The sequence below is a fragment of the Salmo salar genome, chromosome 02, assembly GCF_965601325.2.
Source record: "Salmo salar chromosome 02, fSalSal1, whole genome shotgun sequence".
NCBI lineage: Eukaryota > Metazoa > Chordata > Actinopteri > Salmoniformes > Salmonidae > Salmo > Salmo salar.
In genome coordinates, this window is record NC_138292.1 from 73,717,224 (window position 1) to 73,734,948 (window position 17,725).

The following is a 17,725-nucleotide window of genomic DNA, read 5'->3' on the forward strand; positions in this document are numbered from 1 at the left end:
GTTTGACAATCAGATTGTGTTCGTGCCACATTAAAAGGGAATACATTTTTACAGTTAAATTACACTCAAGAGTTCACATATAGGAGGTCCTGTGGAACCAAGTTTCCCCCAATGGAAATCAAATGCCCATCCAACTGATTAGTTCTGGCCCTGTATGATTAGACAGAGATCATATCACAGGAGTCCAGGAAGTGTCCATAGGAGACAGGTGTTCCAATCATTTGATTCAGTTCCATTGTGATCAAGTTCCAATCATTTGATTCAGTTCCATTGTGACCCATTTCCAATCATTTGATTCAGTTTCATTGTGATCAAGTTCCAATCATTTGATTCAGTTCCATTGTGTGTTCCTGTGTACCTCCAGGTTTGAGGAGCAGTTATAGCTGCAGTGTGTGTGATGTCACTCTGAATTCAATACAACAGTACTATGCACATCTCCAGGGCTCCAGACACCAAAACAAGTGAGTGAGTCTGTCTATCTGTCAGTCAGTTGGTCGGTCTATACCTCTATCTTTACCTGTAATCCTGACATCTAACCCCCACCCCCTAATCTAATCAACCTCAGCCAATTCCTCTCTCCTTTCTCTTTGTAACCACACTGGTATTGTGCCCTAAATGGCATGGCACCCTATTCCCTATATAGTGCACTACATTAGACCAAAGCCCTATAAGCCCTGGTCAAAAGAAGTGCACTATATAGGGAATAGTGTGCCATTTAGGGTGCATTTTGTCCCGATTCCTCAGTCAATCTCTCTCTCTGTAATGACACAGGGCCTAATGAATTATAGGCGTTGGGTCTGTATGTTTTATTAATATAAATATTATGTGATTAAGGCCACTGTTCTGTTTACCTCTCTTCATCTCCTCCTCTTCGACCTCCTCCTCCTCCGTCTTTATGTTGGTATTGATATCTTGTATTATGTCTTCTTGTTGTTGCATTGTCCAGAAGTAACCTGCCAGTAAGCATTTAGTTGGACGGTGTATACCATGTGCATCCTGTACATACGACTAATAAAACTTGAAATTTGAAACACTGCTGCCTCCTCAATACACAAAGCGCTAATGGAACTCTCCCCCTCCTCTCCTCCTCCAATCTTCCTCAATACACACAGTGTTTATGAACTCTCCTCCTCCTCTCCTCTCCTCCTTTCCTCCACATCCTCTCCTCCTCAATAAACACAGTGCTAATGGAACTCTCCTCTCCTTCTCTCTCTGCTCTGCTCTCCTCTCCTTCTCCCCTCCTACTCCTCCTCTCCTTCACCCCTACTCCTCCTCCTCTCCTCAATAATCACAGCACTATTGGAATTGAGTCCTAGAAACTAACTGTGTGTGTGCGTGTGTGCATGCGTGTGGGACTATTTCTCTTTCCATCAGAGTTTGGTTGGTAACAACAGTCCATGACAACACATGCAGTAACACTAATCAAATATAATTACAGAAATGTAAAGAAAAGTAGTGCACTATATAGGAAATAGGGTGCCATTGGGGGAATAGGGTGCCATTGGGGATGCTAACCAAGTTGAGAGCAAATTGTAGTTGTTATTGTTATTAATCTTATGAATCGTGAAAAATGTAATAAGTAAATGTTATTGATCCAATTAGAAGGCTTGGTTAACGAGCTGCTTATTTCTCAATTTCTGACTTTAATCAGATCATTAATTCTTTTTTAAAGCAGAACATTGTTAGTTTCTCTCCCTCTTCTCTCTCTCCTCTCTCTCATGTCTCTCTCTCTTTTGTCTCTCCAAGTCATACTTACATGTATCTCTCTCTGGGGGTGTAATTGAAGGATTCTTAGTGTAATAGAATGATTCTTAGTGTAATAGAATGATTCTTAGTGTAATAGAATGATTCTTAGTGTAATAGAATAATTCTTAGTGTAATATAATGATTCTTAGTGTAATATAATGATTATTAGTGTAATTGCATAGTTCTTAATGTAATAGAATGGTTCTTAGTGTAATATAATGATTCTTAGTGTAATAGTGTTATAGAATGGTTCTTAGTGTAATATAATGATTCTTAGTGTAATAGAATGATTCTTAGTGTAATAGAATGATTCTTAGTGTAATAGAATGATTCTTAGTGTTATATAATGATTCTTAGTGCAATATAATGGTTCTTAGTGTAATATAATGGTTCTTAGTGTAATAGAATAATTATTGGTGTAATAGAATGATTCTTAGTGTAATAGTGTAATATAATGATTCTTAGTGTAATAGAATGATTCTTAGTGTAATTGAATGGTTGTTAGTGTAATTGAATGGTTCTTAGTGTAATTGAATGGTTCTTAGTGTAATAGAATGATTCTTAGTGTAATAGAATGATTCTTAGTGTAATAGAATGATTCTTAGTGTAATAGAATGATTCTTAGTGTAATGTAATGATTCTTAGTGTAATATAATAATTATTGGTGTAATAGAATGATTCTTAGTGTAATAATGTAATAGAATAATTATTTGTGTAATGTAATGATTCTTAGTGTAATAGAATAATTATTGGTGTAATAGAATGGTTCTTAGTGTAATAGAATGATTCTTAGTGTAATAGAATGATTCTTAGTGTATATAATGATTCTTAGTGCAATATAATGGTTCTTAGTGTAATATAATGGTTCTTAGTGTAATAGAATAATTATTGGTGTAATATAATGATTCTTAGTGTAATAGTGTAATAGAATGGTTCTTAGTGTAATAGAATGATTCTTAGTGTAATAGAATGATTCTTAGTGTAATAGAATAATTATTGGTGTAATAGAATGATTCTTAGTGTAATAGTGTAATATAACGATTCTTAGTGTAATAGAATAATTATTGGTGTAATAGAATGATTCTTAGTGTAATAGTGTAATATAATGATTCTTAGTGTAATAGAATAATTATTGGTGTAATAGAATGATTCTTAGTGTAATAGTGTAATATAATGATTCTTAGTGTAATAGAATGATTCTTAGTGTAATAGTGTAATATAATGATTCTTAGTGCAATATAATGATTCTTAGTGTAATATAATGGTTGTTAGTGTAATAGAATAATTATTGGTGTAATAGAATGATTCTTAGTGTAATAGTGTAATAGAATGATTCTTAGTGTAATAGAATGATTCTTACTGTAATAGAATGATTCTTAGTGTAATAGAATGGTTCTTAGTGTAATAGAATGGTTCTTAGTGTAAAGAGAATGATTCTTCATGTAATAGTGTAATATAATGATTCTTAGTGTAATAGAATGGTTCTTAGTGTAATAGAATGATTCTTAGTGTAATAGAATGATTCTTAGGGTTATTGAATGATTCATCGTATAATATAATGATTCTTAGTGTTATATAATGATTCTTAGTGTTATATAATGATTCTTAGTGTTATAGGATGGTTCTTAGTGTTATAGGATGGTTCTTAGTGTTATAGGATGGTTCTTAGTGTAATTAAATGGTTATTAGTGTAATAGAATGGTTATTAGTGTAATAGAATGGTTATTAGTGTAATAGGATGATTCTTAGTGTAATAGAATGATTCTTAGTGTTATAGAATGATTCTTAGTGTTATAGAATGGTTCTTAGTGTAACAGAATGATTCTTAGTGTAATAGAATGATTCTTAGTGTAATAGAATAATTATTGGTGTAATAGAATGATTCTTAGTGTAATAGTGTAATATAATGATTCTTAGTGTAATAGAATGATTCTTACTGTAATTGAATGGTTCTTAGTGTAATTGAATGGTTCTTAGTGTAATAGAATGATTCTTAGTGTAATAGAATGATTCTTAGTGTAATATAATGATTCTTAGTGTAATACAATGATTCTTAGTGTAATATAATGGTTCTTAGTGTAATGTAATGATTCTTAGTGTAATATAATAATTATTGGTGTAATAGAATGATTCTTAGTGTAATAGAATAATTCTTAGTGTAATAGAATGGTTCTTAGTGTAATAGAATGGTTCTTAGTGTAACAGAATGATTCTTAGTGTAACAGAATGATTCTTAGTGTAATAGAATGATTCTTAGTGTAATAGAATGATTCTTAGTGTAATAGAATAATTATTGGTGTAATAGAATGATTCTTAGTGTAATAGTGTAATATAATGGTTCTTAGTGTAACAGAATGATTCTTAGTTTAATAGAATGATTCTTAGTGTAATAGAATGATTCTTAGTGTAATAGAATAATTATTGGTGTAATAGAATGATTCTTAGTGTAATAGTGTAATATAATGATTCTTAGTGTAATATAATGATTCTTAGTGTTATAGAATGATTCTTAGTGTTATAGAATGGTTCTTAGTGTAACAGAATGATTCTTAGTTTAATAGAATGATTCTTAGTGTAATAGAATGATTCTTAGTGTAATAGAATAATTATTGGTGTAATAGAATGATTCTTAGTGTAATAGTGTAATATAATGATTCTTAGTGTAATAGAATAATTATTGGTGTAATAGAATGATTCTTAGTGTAATAGTGTAATATAATGATTCTTAGTGTAATAGAATGATTCTTAGTGTAATAGTGTAATATAATGATTCTTAGTGCAATATAATGATTCTTAGTGTAATATAATGGTTCTTAGTGTAATAGAATAATTATTGGTGTAATAGAATGATTCTTAGTGTAATAGTGTAATAGAATGATTCTTAGTGTAATAGAATGATTCTTACTGTAATAGAATGATTCTTAGTGTAATAGAATGGTTCTTAGTGTAATAGAATGATTCTTAGTGTAATAGAATGATTCTTAGGGTTATTGAATGATTCATCGTATAATATAATGATTCTTAGTGTTATATAATGATTTTTAGTGTTATATAATGATTCTTAGTGTTATAGGATGGTTCTTAGTGTTATAGGATGGTTCTTAGTGTTATAGGATGGTTCTTAGTGTTATAGGATGGTTCTTAGTGTAATTAAATGGTTATTAGTGTAATAGAATGGTTATTAGTGTAATAGAATGGTTATTAGTGTAATAGGATGATTCTTAGTGTAATAGAATGATTCTTAGTGTAATAGAATGATTCTTAGTGTTATAGAATGATTCTTAGTGTAATAGAATGATTCTTAGTGTAATTGAATTGTTCTTAGTGTAATTGAATGGTTCTTAGTGTAATAGAATGTATCTTAGTGTAATAGAATGATTCTTAGTGTAATAGAATGATTCTTGTTGTAATTGAATGATTCTTAGTGTAATTGAATGGTTCTTAGTGTAATAGAATGTATCTTAGTGTAATAGAATGATTCTTAGTGTTATAGAATGATTCTTAGTGTTATAGAATGGTTCTTAGTGTAACAGAATGATTCTTAGTGTAATAGAATGATTCTTAGTGTAATAGAATAATTATTGGTGTAATAGAATGATTCTTAGTGTAATAGTGTAATATAATGATTCTTAGTGTAATAGAATGATTCTTACTGTAATTGAATGGTTCTTAGTGTAATTGAATGGTTCTTAGTGTAATAGAATGATTCTTAGTGTAATAGAATGATTCTTAGTGTAATATAATGATTCTTAGTGTAATAGAATGATTCTTAGTGTAATATAATGGTTCTTAGTGTAATGTAATGATTCTTAGTGTAATATAATAATTATTGGTGTAATAGAATGATTCTTAGTGTAATAGAATAATTCTTAGTGTTATAGGATGGTTCTTAGTGTAATTAGAATGGTTCTTAGTGTAATAGAATGGTTATTAGTGTAATAGAATGGTTCTTAGTGTAATAGGATGATTCTTAGTGTAATAGAATGATTCTTAGTGTAATAGAATGATTCTTAGTGTAATAGAATGATTCTTAGTGTAATAGAATGGTTTTTAGTGTTATAGAATGATTCTTAGTGTTATTGAGTGATTCTTCGTGTAATAGAATGATTCTTAGTGTTATATAATGATTCTTAGTGTTATATAATGATTCTTAGTGTTATAGGATGGTTCTTAGTGTTATAGGATGGTTCTTAGTGTAATAGAATGGTTATTAGTGTAATAGAATGGTTATTAGTGTAATAGGATGATTCTTAGTGTTATAGGATGATTCTTAGTGTAATAGAATGATTCTTAGTGTAATAGAATAATTATTGGTGTAATAGAATGATTCTTAGTGTAATAGTGTAATATAATGATTCTTAGTGTAATATAATGATTCTTAGTGTTATAGAATGATTCTTAGTGTTATAGAATGGTTCTTAGTGTAACAGAATGATTCTTAGTTTAATAGAATGATTCTTAGTGTAATAGAATGATTCTTAGTGTAATAGAATAATTATTGGTGTAATAGAATGATTCTTAGTGTAATAGTGTAATATAATGATTCTTAGTGTAATAGAATAATTATTGGTGTAATAGAATGATTCTTAGTGTAATAGTGTAATATAATGATTCTTAGTGTAATAGAATGATTCTTAGTGTAATAGTGTAATATAATGATTCTTAGTGTAATAGAATAATTATTGGTGTAATAGAATGATTCTTAGTGTAATAGTGTAATAGAATGATTCTTAGTGTAATAGAATGATTCTTACTGTAATAGAATGATTCTTAGTGTAATAGAATGATTCTTAGTGTAATATAATGGTTCTTAGTGTAATAGAATGGTTCTTAGTGTAATAGAATGGTTCTTAGTGTAAAGAGAATGATTCTTCATGTAATAGTGTAATATAATGATTCTTAGTGTAATAGAATGGTTCTTAGTGTAATAGAATGATTCTTAGTGTAATAGAATGATTCTTAGGGTTATTGAATGATTCATCGTATAATATAATGATTCTTAGTGTTATATAATGATTCTTAGTGTTATATAATGATTCTTAGTGTTATAGGATGGTTCTTAGTGTTATAGGATGGTTCTTAGTGTTATAGGATGGTTCTTAGTGTTATAGGATGGTTCTTAGTGTAATTAAATGGTTATTAGTGTAATAGAATGGTTATTAGTGTAATAGAATGGTTATTAGTGTAATAGGATGATTCTTAGTGTAATAGAATGATTCTTAGTGTAATAGAATGATTCTTAGTGTTATAGAATGATTCTTAGTGTAATAGAATGATTCTTAGTGTAATTGAATTGTTCTTAGTGTAATTGAATGGTTCTTAGTGTAATAGAATGTATCTTAGTGTAATAGAATGATTCTTAGTGTAATAGAATGATTCTTGGTGTAATTGAATGATTCTTAGTGTAATTGAATGGTTCTTAGTGTAATAGAATGTATCTTAGTGTAATAGAATGATTCTTAGTGTTATAGAATGATTCTTAGTGTTATAGAATGGTTGTTAGTGTAACAGAATGATTCTTAGTGTAATAGAATGATTCTTAGTGTAATAGAATAATTATTGGTGTAATAGAATGATTCTTAGTGTAATAGTGTAATATAATGATTCTTAGTGTAATAGAATGATTCTTACTGTAATTGAATGGTTCTTAGTGTAATTGAATGGTTCTTAGTGTAATAGAATGATTCTTAGTGTAATAGAATGATTCTTAGTGTAATAGAATGATTCTTAGTGTAATATAATGATTCTTAGTGTAATACAATGATTCTTAGTGTAATATAATGGTTCTTAGTGTAATGTAATGATTCTTAGTGTAATATAATAATTATTGGTGTAATAGAATGATTCTTAGTGTAATAGAATAATTCTTAGTGTAATAGAATGGTTCTTAGTGTAATAGAATGGTTCTTAGTGTAACAGAATGATTCTTAGTGTAACAGAATGATTCTTAGTGTAATAGAATGATTCTTAGTGTAATAGAATGATTCTTAGTGTAATAGAATAATTATTGGTGTAATAGAATGATTCTTAGTGTAATAGTGTAATATAATGGTTCTTAGTGTAACAGAATGATTCTTAGTTTAATAGAATGATTCTTAGTGTAATAGAATAATTATTGGTGTAATAGAATGATTCTTAGTGTAATAGTGTAATATAATGATTCTTAGTGTAATATAATGATTCTTAGTGTTATAGAATGATTCTTAGTGTTATAGAATGGTTCTTAGTGTAACAGAATGATTCTTAGTTTAATAGAATGATTCTTAGTGTAATATAATGATTCTTAGTGTAATAGAATAATTATTGGTGTAATAGAATGATTCTTAGTGTAATAGTGTAATATAATGATTCTTAGTGTAATAGAATAATTATTGGTGTAATAGAATGATTCTTAGTGTAATAGTGTAATATAATGATTCTTAGTGTAATAGAATGATTCTTAGTGTAATAGTGTAATATAATGATTCTTAGTGCAATATAATGATTCTTAGTGTAATATAATGGTTCTTAGTGTAATAGAATAATTATTGGTGTAATAGAATGATTCTTAGTGTAATAGTGTAATAGAATGATTCTTAGTGTAATAGAATGATTCTTACTGTAATAGAATGATTCTTAGTGTAATAGAATGATTCTTAGTGTAATATAATGGTTCTTAGTGTAATAGAATGGTTCTTAGTGTAATAGAATGGTTCTTAGTGTAAAGAGAATGATTCTTCATGTAATAGTGTAATATAATGATTCTTAGTGTAATAGAATGGTTCTTAGTGTAATAGAATGATTCTTAGTGTAATAGAATGATTGTTAGGGTTATTGAATGATTCATCGTATAATATAATGATTCTTAGTGTTATATAATGATTCTTAGTGTTATATAATGATTCTTAGTGTTATAGGATGGTTCTTAGTGTTATAGGATGGTTCTTAGTGTTATAGGATGGTTCTTAGTGTTATAGGATGGTTCTTAGTGTAATTAAATGGTTATTAGTGTAATAGGATGATTCTTAGTGTAATAGAATGATTCTTAGTGTAATAGAATGATTCTTAGTGTTATAGAATGATTCTTAGTGTAATAGAATGATTCTTAGTGTAATTGAATTGTTCTTAGTGTAATTGAATGGTTCTTAGTGTAATAGAATGTATCTTAGTGTAATAGAATGATTCTTAGTGTAATAGAATGATTCTTGGTGTAATTGAATGATTCTTAGTGTAATTGAATGGTTCTTAGTGTAATAGAATGTATCTTAGTGTAATAGAATGATTCTTAGTGTTATAGAATGATTCTTAGTGTTATAGAATGGTTGTTAGTGTAACAGAATGATTCTTAGTGTAATAGAATGATTCTTAGTGTAATAGAATAATTATTGGTGTAATAGAATGATTCTTAGTGTAATAGTGTAATATAATGATTCTTAGTGTAATAGAATGATTCTTACTGTAATTGAATGGTTCTTAGTGTAATTGAATGGTTCTTAGTCTAATAGAATGATTCTTAGTGTAATAGAATGATTCTTAGTGTAATAGAATGATTCTTAGTGTAATATAATGATTCTTAGTGTAATACAATGATTCTTAGTGTAATATAATGGTTCTTAGTGTAATGTAATGATTCTTAGTGTAATATAATAATTATTGGTGTAATAGAATGATTCTTAGTGTAATAGAATAATTCTTAGTGTAATAGAATGGTTCTTAGTGTAATAGAATGGTTCTTAGTGTAACAGAATGATTCTTAGTGTAACAGAATGATTCTTAGTGTAATAGAATGATTCTTAGTGTAATAGAATGATTCTTAGTGTAATAGAATAATTATTGGTGTAATAGAATGATTCTTAGTGTAATAGTGTAATATAATGGTTCTTAGTGTAACAGAATGATTCTTAGTGTAACAGAATGATTCTTAGTGTAATAGAATGATTCTTAGTGTAATAGAATGATTCTTAGTGTAATAGAATAATTATTGGTGTAATAGAATGATTCTTAGTGTAATAGTGTAATATAATGGTTCTTAGTGTAACAGAATGATTCTTAGTTTAATAGAATGATTCTTAGTGTAATAGAATGATTCTTAGTGTAATAGAATAATTATTGGTGTAATAGAATGATTCTTAGTGTAATAGTGTAATATAATGATTCTTAGTGTAATATAATGATTCTTAGTGTTATAGAATGATTCTTAGTGTTATAGAATGGTTCTTAGTGTAACAGAATGATTCTTAGTTTAATAGAATGATTCTTAGTGTAATATAATGATTCTTAGTGTAATAGAATAATTATTGGTGTAATAGAATGATTCTTAGTGTAATAGTGTAATATAATGATTCTTAGTGTAATAGAATAATTATTGGTGTAATAGAATGATTCTTAGTGTAATAGTGTAATATAATGATTCTTAGTGTAATAGAATGATTCTTAGTGTAATAGTGTAATATAATGATTCTTAGTGCAATATAATGATTCTTAGTGTAATATAATGGTTCTTAGTGTAATAGAATAATTATTGGTGTAATAGAATGATTCTTAGTGTAATAGTGTAATAGAATGATTCTTAGTGTAATAGAATGATTCTTACTGTAATAGAATGATTCTTAGTGTAATAGAATGATTCTTAGTGTAATATAATGGTTCTTAGTGTAATAGAATGGTTCTTAGTGTAATAGAATGATTCTTAGTGTAATAGAATGATTGTTAGGGTTATTGAATGATTCATCGTATAATATAATGATTCTTAGTGTTATATAATGATTCTTAGTGTTATATAATGATTCTTAGTGTAATAGAATGATTCTTAGTGTTATAGGATGGTTCTTAGTGTAATAGAATGGTTCTTAGTGTTATAGAATGATTCTTAGTGTTATAGAATGATTCTTAGTGTTATAGGATGGTTCTTAGTGTTATAGGATGGTTCTTAGTGTTATAGGATGGTTCTTAGTGTTATAGGATGGTTCTTAGTGTAATTAAATGGTTATTAGTGTAATAGAATGGTTATTAGTGTAATAGAATGGTTATTAGTGTAATAGGATGATTCTTAGTGTAATAGAATGATTCTTAGTGTAATAGAATGATTCTTAGTGTTATAGAATGATTATTAGTGTTATAGAATGGTTCTTAGTGTTATAGAATGATTCTTAGTGTTATTGAGTGATTCATCGTGTAATAGAATGATTCTTAGTGTTATATAATGATTCTTAGTGTTATATAATGATTCTTAGTGTTATAGGATGGTTCTTAGTGTTATAGGATGGTTCTTAGTGTTATAGGATGGTTCTTAGTGTAATAGAATGGTTATTAGTGTAATAGAATGGTTATTAGTGTAATAGGATGATTCTTAGTGTTATAGAATGATTCTTAGTGTATATAGAATGGTTCTTAGTGTAACAGAATGATTCTTAGTGTAATATAATGATTCTTAGTGTAATAGAATGATTCTTAGTGTAATAGAATAATTACTGGTGTAATAGAATGATTCTTAGTGTAATTGAATTGTTCTTAGTGTAATTGAATGGTTCTTAGTATAATAGAATGTATCTTAGTGTAATAGAATGATTCTTAGTGTAATAGAATGATTCTTGGTGTAATTGAATGATTCTTAGTGTAATTGAATGGTTCTTAGTGTAATAGAATGTATCTTAGTGTAATAGAATGATTCTTAGTGTTATAGAATGATTCTTAGTGTTATAGAATGGTTCTTAGTGTAACAGAATGATTCTTAGTGTAATAGAATGATTCTTAGTGTAATAGAATAATTATTGGTGTAATAGAATGATTCTTAGTGTAATAGTGTAATATAATGATTCTTAGTGTAATAGAATGATTCTTAGTGTAATTGAATGGTTCTTAGTGTAATTGAATGGTTCTTAGTGTAATAGAATGATTCTTAGTGTAATAGAATGATTCTTAGTGTAATAGAATGATTCTTAGTGTAATATAATGATTCTTAGTGTAATACAATGATTCTTAGTGTAATAGAATGGTTCTTAGTGTAATGTAATGATTCTTAGTGTAATATAATAATTATTGGTGTAATAGAATGATTCTTAGTGTAATAGAATAATTCTTAGTGTAATAGAATGGTTCTTAGTGTAATAGAATGGTTCTTAGTGTAACAGAATGATTCTTAGTGTAACAGAATGATTCTTAGTGTAATAGAATGATTCTTAGTGTAATAGAATGATTCTTAGTGTAATAGAATGGTTATTAGTGTAATAGTGTAATGATTCTTTGAGTAATGTAATGATTCTTAGTGTAATAGAATAATTATTGGTGTAATAGAATGATTCTTAGTGTAATAGTGTAATAGAATGATTCTTAGTGTAATAGAATGATTCTTAGTGTAATAGAATGGTTCTTAGTGTAATAGAATGGTTCTTAGTGTAACAGAATGATTCTTAGTGTAACAGAATGATTCTTAGTGTAATAGAATGGTTATTAGTGTAATAGAATGGTTATTAGTGTAATAGAATGATTCTTAGTGTTATAGAATGGTTCTTAGTGTAACAGAATGATTCTTAGTGTAATAGAATGATTCTTAGTGTAATAGAATGATTCTTAGTGTAATAGAATGGTTCTTAGTGTAATAGAATGGTTCTTAGTGTAATAGAATGATTCTTAGTGTAATAGAATAATTATTGGTGTAATAGAATGATTCTTAGTGTAATAGTGTAATATAATGATTCTTAGTGTAATAGACTGATTCTTAGTGTAATAGAATAATTATTGGTGTAATAGAATGATTCTTAGTGTAATAGTGTAATATAATGATTCTTAGTGTAATAGAATGATTCTTAGTGTAATAGAATGATTCTTAGTGTAATAGTGTAATATAATGATTCTTAGTGCAATATAATGATTCTTAGTGTAATATAATGGTTCTTAGTGTAATAGAATGATTCTTCGTGTCATAAAATGATTCTTCGTGTCATAAAATGATTCTTTGCTGCCAGCTCTGTCCTCATGAGTCAGTGGAATGTTGCCGGTATGTCATCACCCCACTCTTGCCCTACTCTCCTTCTCTTCCTCCTCCTCATCCTCCTATCTTTTTCTCTCTCCCTCATCTCTCTCTTTCTCTCTCTCATTTATTCTGTCTGTTGTTTACACCTGTCTCTCGTCTGTTTCAGTTTGAAGCAGCACCAGAGATGTGTTGAGCCGGCTGGTCTGTGACTTCTTCCCCCCACTGGATAGATGACCAGAGAGAAGAAGCAGCCAGAGAGAGACAGACTGGAATTGTGAAGTCATCGTGTGCCGTTTGTGACGTCACACTGCAGAGAAGGAGATGTGACTGGTTGGACTAAAACAGAAACAGAAAGAAAAGAAAGAAAGATAAAGGTCAGACACAGCGATGATGTCACATGCACAAACTTTTTCTGCAAAGAGAGTTCAATGATGTCAGTCACCCACAGAAATTGACAAGAACACTTCTCACACTGTCATCTGACACACACACACACACCCACACACACACACACACACACACACACACACACACACACACACACACACACACACACACACACACACACACACACACACACACACACACTGGTGCCAGATAGCTCTGTGGAAGCCAAGGAACCGTTACTATGGTAATCCTGCCCGTATCAAAATAGATGTTTTCAAATCCTAAAAACATTCATTCAGGAAATGGGGGTCTTGTCAGAAAGTGCTTCAGCTTTGAGTTGATTCATGTCATTAAAGCACTTTGAAACATATTTCTTTGTTGCGATTAGATGCATGTTGGATCCTTACCAGACACATGGGCATCCATCCATGTGTGTGAGAAAGAGAGAGAGAGAGACAGCAAGAGAACGAGAGAGACAGCAAGAGAAAGAGAGAGAGAGACAGCAAGAGAGTTTATTATCTACTTCACTTGCTTTGGCAAGGTTAACATATGTTTCCCATGCCAATAAAGCCCTTAAATTTAATTGCGAGAGCGAGGGGGAGAGAGCGAGGGGGAGAGAGAGAGAGATGTATTATTTTGGAACTTCTGTGAGTGTAATGTTTACTGTTAATCAGGGACGTCGCTAGGCCTATTTTTAGGGGGACTATACCCCCCCTAAAATATTCATTAGCACCCCCTAAATATATGTGGTATTGTTTTTTCGTTACGTGTGTGACGCTTCAGGCTGGTTTTGCGCCGGGTATTGTTATAACCCGTGGGTTAACGTTTGACATGCTTCTAAGTACGGTAATGGAACATTTTGACTTTTCGTCTCTGGTACCGCGCTCGCGCGTTATGCCTTTGGATAGTGCTCTGAACGCACGAACAAAATGGAGGTATTTGGACATAAATATGTATTAGTTCGAACAAAAACAACATTTCTTGTGGAAGTAGCAGTCCTGGGAGTGCATTCTGACGAAGATCAGCAAAGGTAAGAGAATATTTCTAATACTAATTCTGAGTTTAGGTTGCCCCGAACTTGGCGGGTGTCTGAATAGCTCGCTGTGATGGCTGAGCTATGTACTCAGAATATTGAAAAATGTGCTTTCTCCGTAAAGCTATTTTAAAATCTGACAAAGCGGCATCCAGGAGTAGTCTATCTATAATTCTTTAAATAATTGTTATATATTTTGTCAACGTTTATGATGAGTATTTTTGTAAACTGATGTGCACATTCACCAGGAGTTTTGGTGGGAATACATTTTCTGAACATCACGCGCCCATGTAAAATGCTGTTTTTGGATATAAATATGAACTTTATCGAGCAAAACATACATGTATTGTGTAACATAATGTCCTAGGAGTGTCATCTGATGAAGATTGTTAGTGCTTCATTTAGCTGTGTTTTGGGTTTTATTGACACATGTCCTTGCTTGGAAAATGGCTGTGTGATTATTTTTGTCTATGTACTCTTCTAACATAATCTAATGTTTTTCTTTCGCTGTAAAGCCTTTTTGAAATCGGACAATGTGGTTACATCAAGGAGAAGTGTATCTTTAAAATGGTGTAAAATAGTTGTATGTTTGAGAAAGTTGAATTATGACATTTTGTTGTTTTTGAATGTGCCGCCCTGATATTTCACTGGCTGTGTCCCGCAGGTGGGACGCTAGCATCCCACGTAGCCCATTGAAGTTAAATGAGTATAAATAAATAACTATTTCACCGTTTGTTGCAGAAACATCAAACTTGGTATGATTTATTATATAAATGTCTAGCATACTTTTACAACCTTCGATTTGAATACAAATTTGAGCTTTGATTTTATAGAAATACATCAAATCTTTAAAATGCCAATTTAAATTGTATAAATCATTAATTAATTTACCGTTTGTCACAGAATCATCAAACTAGGTATGAGTTATTCTATAAATGTCTAGTATACTTTTACAACCTTTGTTTTCAGTAAAAATTCAAGTTTTGATTTGATTGAAATACAAAAAAATCTATAAGATGCCCTTTAAAGCGGTATAAATCAATAACTAATTCACCGTTTGTCACAGCAACATGAAACAAGGTATAAATAAATAACTATTTCACCGTTTGTTGCAGAAACATCAAACTTGGTATGATTTATTATATAAATGTCTAGCATACTTTTACAAACTTTTGTTTTGAGTAAACATTACAGTTTTGATTTGATAGAAATACATAAAATCTATAAGACGCACATTAAAGCGGTATAAATCAATAACTAATTTATCGCTTGTCACAGAAACATCAAACTAGGTATGATTTTTTCTATAAATGTCTAGCATACTTTTACAACCTTCTGTTTTAAGTATAAATTCTAGTTTTGATTTAATAGAAATACATAAAATCTATAAAATAATTAAAAGTGGTATAAATCAATAACTATTTCACTGTTTGTCACAGAAACATCAAACTACATATGAGTAATTCTATATATGAGTAGTATACTTTTACAACCTTTGTTTTTAGTAAAAATTCCAGTTTTGATTTGATAGAAATACATAAAATCTATGACGCCCTTTAAAGCGGTATAAATCAATAACTAATTAACCGCTTGTCACAGAAACATCAAACTAGGTATGATTTATTCTATAAATGTCTAGCATACTTTTACAACCTTCTGTTTTGAGTAGAAATTCTAGTTTTGTATTGCTAGAAATACATAAAATCCATAAAATGCCATTAAAAGTGTGTATAAATCAATAACTAATTCACCGTTTGTCACAGAAACATCAAACTATGTATGAATTATTCTATAAATGTCTAGCATACTTTTACAACCTTCTGTTTTTGCAGAAATTCTAGTTTTGATTTGATAGAAATACATAAAATCTATAACATACCCTTTAAAGCGGTATAAATCAATAACTAATTCACCGTTAGTCACAGAATCATCAAACTAGCTATGAGTTATTCTATAAATGTCTAGTATAGTTTCACAACCTTTGTTTTCAGTAAAAACTCCAGTTTTGATTTGATAGAAATACATAAAACCTATAAGATGCCCTTAAAAGCGGTATAAATCAATAACTAATTAACCGTTTGTTCCAGAGTCATCAAACTACATATTAGTAATTCTATATATGTCTAGTATGCTTTTACAACCTTTGTTTTGAGTAAAAAATCCCGTTTTGATTTGATAGAAATACATATAATCTGTAAGATGCCCTTTAAAGCTGTATAAATCAATAACTAATTCACCATTTGTCATAGAAACATGAAACTAGGTATGATTTATTCTATAAATGTCTAGAATACTTTTTCAACCTTTGTTTTGAGTAGAATATCTAGTTTTGATTTGATAGAAATACATAAAATCTATAAAATGCAGTTAAAAATTGTATAAATCAATATCTATTTCACCGTTTGTCACAGAAACATCAAACTATGTATGACGTATTCTATAAATGTCAAGCATACTTTTACATCCTTTTGTTTTGAGTAAAAATTTCAGTTTTGATTTAATAGATATACATAAAATCTATAAGATGCCCTTTAAAGCGGTATAAATCAATAACTAATTCACCGTATGTCCCAGAGTCATCAAACTACATATGAGTAATTCTAAATATGTCTAGTATACTTTTACAACCTTTGTTTTGAGTAAACATTCTAGTTTTGATATGATAGATATACATAAAATGTATAAGAAGCCCTTTAAAGTGGAATAAATCAATAACTAATTCACCATTTGTCACAGAATCATCAAACTAGGTTTTAGTTATTCTATAAATATCTAGCCTACTTTTACAACCTTTTGTTTTGAGTAAACATTCCAGTTTTGATTTGATAGAAATACATAAAATCTCAAATATTGCATTTAAAGATGAAGAAATCATTAACTAATTCAGTGTATTGTCGCAGAATTTTTTTTAATATGCATTTATTTGCAATAACTTTAAGAAATGTTCATTTCAAGTGCAATTTGTTCTATGTGAAGTTGGACAATGTTTGCAATCTTAAATTGTTTGCCAAATCAATCAGTTCCAAATCAGTCCCACATTTTAAAGTAGTTAGAAGACACAACTATCATTTACGTCTCTAATTTAACAGAAAAGAGGACCCTTCAAATAATTTTCTATTTTTGGCTTTGTTGAAGTCCTTCTTTGTCATCCACAGACAATGAATGGGAGTAGTGCACAGCGTTGTACGAGATCTTCAGTTTCTTGACAATTTCACGTGTTCATCCTCTTGATCCATCCACCTGTCTTCTTTGTTAGTCAGGTCTGACCCCTTTATCCCTTAGTTTTTACCTGTAGTCTAATTTAATATACCAGGCCCTTTCTAATAGTGTATAACAGACTCGTTAGAACTTTGACCACACGCCCTCTAGACGGACTACATGCCCTCTATCAAATCAAAACTGGAATTTTTCCTCAAAACAAAAATTGTAAAAGTATGCTAGACATTTATAGAATAAATCATACCTAGTTTGATATTTCTGTGACAAACGGTGAATTAGTTATTGGTTTATAGTTCTTTAAATTGCATGTTATAGATTTCTATCAAATCAAAACTGGAATGTTTACTCAAAACAAAAGGTTGTTAAAGTATACTAGACATTTATAGAAT